This window comes from Pezoporus occidentalis, unplaced genomic scaffold, assembly GCF_034315485.1.
Source record: "Pezoporus occidentalis ecotype Australia unplaced genomic scaffold, CSIRO_AGI_Poc_V1 ctg238, whole genome shotgun sequence".
Taxonomy (NCBI): Eukaryota; Metazoa; Chordata; class Aves; order Psittaciformes; family Psittacidae; genus Pezoporus; species Pezoporus occidentalis.
In genome coordinates, this window is record NW_026914264.1 from 463,053 (window position 1) to 466,865 (window position 3,813).

Here is a 3,813-nt window from a genome sequence, read left to right on the forward strand (position 1 = left end):
AATCTGTCAAAATTCTGTAGATTATTTGAACCTGTGGATAGCCACAAAGGATTCAGCTCCGTTAGGTAAAGCTAACACTACTGAGAAGTAATGCCTTTTATGCTTGAAGTCAGTAGAGATTTAAAGCAGAGGTGGCTAGGTATCCAGTATACACCACTGACTGTTGTAGCTCAGAAGGGGTGTCAGATGCTGCATTTACCATAGCAGTAGGGTGTGTAAATTCCAAGAGCTTCTTTGAGATTCTAAGGATCCGAGGCTTCTACCACTTGTCTCTTCCAGAAGAGTGCTGTTGTGACCAAAGAAGTTCTTTCCTGTGAGAGTGGTGAGGCACTGGCACAGGTTAACCCAGGAAGTGGTGAATGCTCCATCCCTAGCAATGTTCAAGGCCAGGCTGGACAGAGCCTTGGGAGACATGGTCTAGTGAGAGGCGTCCCTGCCCATGGCAGAAGGTTGGAACTGGATGATTTTAAGGTCCTTTCCAATCCAAACCATTCTGTGATTTTATGATGTTTTTTGGTATAAAGGAACCTCCCACTTGCTGATCTCAGAAACCACACAGTGTAAACCCTTCTCCTCCTGCCCGTTATGCTGACTCCTAAAAATCCTTAACGTTAAGTACATGGTAATGACCTCAGCTTTCACCCAGAGTTGTATTTTATTTGCGGTTGCTCCTATTGCTATATTTTCATTACTCTGTGTACATCTTTTCCCTTCCTTTCTTTGCTCCTGTTAACAAAGGAAACGTGTGCAGTTCTATCCTGCTACCATTTTATTTCAGATAAACCATCTGTGATACAGACCTCAAAGCCAGAAACTCTGGCCACAATGTTCTGTAGACTATACATACATTTCGGGGGTAACTGCTGTAAAAAATGGGCAGCACTGTGGTGCAGAGTTCTGCCTTCCCATTCCAAGGTTTCTGTCTTACTTGCATCATGCAGCAAGCATGTAACATGCAGTTCAATGGCGGTTGCTTTGGCTGGCTACACAGGCTAAATGTAAGAGCATTTCTGTCACTTTTGCTGTTCTGGCCACTGCTCTTCATCAAAGAGCTGGAAGGAAAGCTCTCATTAGAGAGGCTTTCTCTCAGTTGTTCAAAAGCCTCCACTTGGCTAATAGAGGTTTTAGAGAGCTCTTGCTTCTGGTTAGGGTTGCTCTACTTGACTTGATCTAGACCTGAGGCAGAATGGAAAAAGGGCAGGCTTAAAATAAATTATGTCTGAGTAAACACAATTGCTAGAGATGTGCAGGATTTTGTTCTGTAAGGTGGCTTAGTAAGGGAGTAAAAGAGTTGCCCTGCTATAGCAAAAACCTGCTGGTATACATGTGACTGAGGAGATTGTTGCCAACTTGTATGTGTCATGGTTTAAAACCAGGCAGAGAATTGAAAAGAATGCAACTCCCACGGGCTGAGATAAGAACAGTTTAGTAACTAAGGTATAACACAAATCACTACTGCTACCACCAATAATAACAATGATAAAGGAAATAACAAGGGAAGAGAATACAACATCTCACCACCAGCTGACCAATAACTCGCCCCCCCCAGCCCGACCAAGCACCGACCCATACCTCCTCCAACCCTGCAGTCCCAGCCCTTCAGGCTAACTAACTCCCAGTTACCTCCTGGGCATGACGTGCTGTGGTATGGAATACCTCTTTGGCTAGCCTGGGTCAGGCGCCTTGTCTCTGCTTCCTCACGGCTTCCCCTCCTCCCTGGCAGAGCATGAGGCTCACAAAGTCCTTGGTCAGGGTGAACATCACTTAGCAACAACGGAAAACATCGGTATCACCAGCACTGTTCCCAGGCTGGAAGTCAAAACACAGCACTGCACCAGCTACCATGAAGGAGAAACATGACTGCTACTGCTGAACCCAGGACAGTATGTGAAAGAGGGAGTCTATGGAATGAATTAGTGTTTTCCTGTCTGTTGCTTGCATGTCCAGCAGTCAGAGCCCAGGCATTGTGCTATTGGGTGTGGAAGAAATGGGAGTTCAAGGCAAGTTGTGTGGCGGAGCCTCTATGGAGTCTGAATGGAGGAAGCAGGTAGTTGAAATGCCAGGTAGCTGATCCTGGTGCTTAGGCACCAAGGCTCGCTGCAGTCTGAGCAGTCTTTACAACTGGAAGCACTGTGTTTGTGGTCCTCATTTTCTGTAGAAAAGGAAAGGTACCAGCCTCTGAGTGCCTAGAATAATGTAAGAAGCTGCCTAGAGAAGGGATGCAATGAATGCAGGTCACCTACTGAATAGGGTAGAGATGGAATCCAGATCCAAATGGAGACGGAGCAAAGGAGAAAGGGGAAGAGTCAGTGGGGTGTTGATCAGACGTTTGCTGAATTCCCATATAGCATTCTCAGTTGGGCAGGCTTTCTCAGACCTATCACAGTAGGTCTGTTCTGTCAGGAGTCAGCACAGAGATGAAGGGATGGATCAAGAAAGGAGACAGAGTATAAGCAATGTACATGATCTCCCCCAAGGGACATGTTAAATTTAAGTTTCTTTGTTAATAGTTTCATGGCATATTAGTGGCTGACCTTGCAGTGAGGATATATAAGTACTTTCCACCTCTCCTCTTTCCTTGCTTTTTGCTTTTTATCTTCTTGCAGAGCAATAAAGATGCTTGGCTCCAGAGAGCTCCTACAGGAATTAAATTCTTAAGACACAGCATCACTCTGTGGAGAGAGATGGAGGAAGTTATGAGGACAGGAATAGGAAGGAGGTTTGTCAGAAATAATTTTAGGATTGATCAGAGCAGGATGGGAGGAAGGGGTACTCCTGAAGAGGGTATGCTTGTTTCAGGAGACGATATACAGCATCAAAGTCAGAGTGCTTGGAATCCATAGTGCTGGGACTTCGATTCTGTAAGAATCCCTGCTCGGGGATGCCACTTTTGCACAGAAAGAAATGAAGAACTAATCACTCTTCCTATGTACACAGTCAAGGAGGGCTGCAGGCTCCATTTGATTAGGTGAGGGGCTCTCCCCACTGGGTAGCAGGAATGGGACTGAAACTTGGGTTTCTCTATGCTCTAAATGGAGCTATAAATGCAGCAATGAAGGGAATAGCTCTCTTGGGGTTTCTCTTGATAATGTTGTGTCTGCTTTGGTTTAGACTCGTGTCTACTACCAGTGGTTCCATGTGGGATGCTCCCAGTTGAGGGATCTGAGGCTCTGCAAAAGAGGGTAACAGAATGGTTATAGAAAAATAATAATTTATGACCTGTAGGCCACCACCAAAGGGAAAACATATTTTCAGCTCTTCCAAGGCACAGGCTGAATCTTCACCAGGGTAAGTGCAATTTGGTGTCCTTTCTGAACACAGGCCAAGGACAAGAGTCCCAGTGGTGCCTTTAGTCACACCATGTACCTTAAACACTGTGCTGACAGCAGATCCTTGGGTGAGGACCTCAGGATTACTGTGAGAAGATGAAGGTGGGACCCATCCAGGGTAGCTGCCTTACCAATGTCTGGCCAGCATCTTCCAATGCCACAGTGGCTTCCAAATGTAGAACTGTGCCTAAGGATGAGGGTTTCTCTGTCCTATGTCTGCTGTCCATCTTTTTGTGTTGAGGGGACAGGGACCTTTGTTTGAATGGCAGAGGATCTTTAGACAAACTGTCTGCATTGATATACAGAGGTGACTTTATGTGTTGGAGATGGAAGGTGTGGCTGAGCAGGGAGGGGCAGCTATAGAGGTCTCCAGTGACCAAAACACAGGTTTGCTGATAGGTTTGATTGAGTGAGTGATGGCTTGTCACACATGAGAGATGTCTGTATGAGTGCTTGGAAGAGAAACCCACGGGGAGTTGTTAAA

At 45.8% G+C, this 3,813-nt stretch overlaps 1 long non-coding RNA gene across 1 annotated transcript; it reads right to left on the bottom strand.

Moving 5' to 3' along the window:
• Positions 1–2,994: 2,994 nt before the first annotated feature.
• Positions 2,995–3,604, bottom strand: LOC134165355 (uncharacterized). Its single transcript, XR_009965495.1, has 2 exons — positions 3,461–3,604; positions 2,995–3,170 (listed from the first exon to the last, which is right to left on the bottom strand). It is a non-coding gene; the product is annotated as an uncharacterized LOC134165355 (long non-coding RNA).
• Between the last annotated feature and the right edge of the window lie 209 nt (positions 3,605–3,813).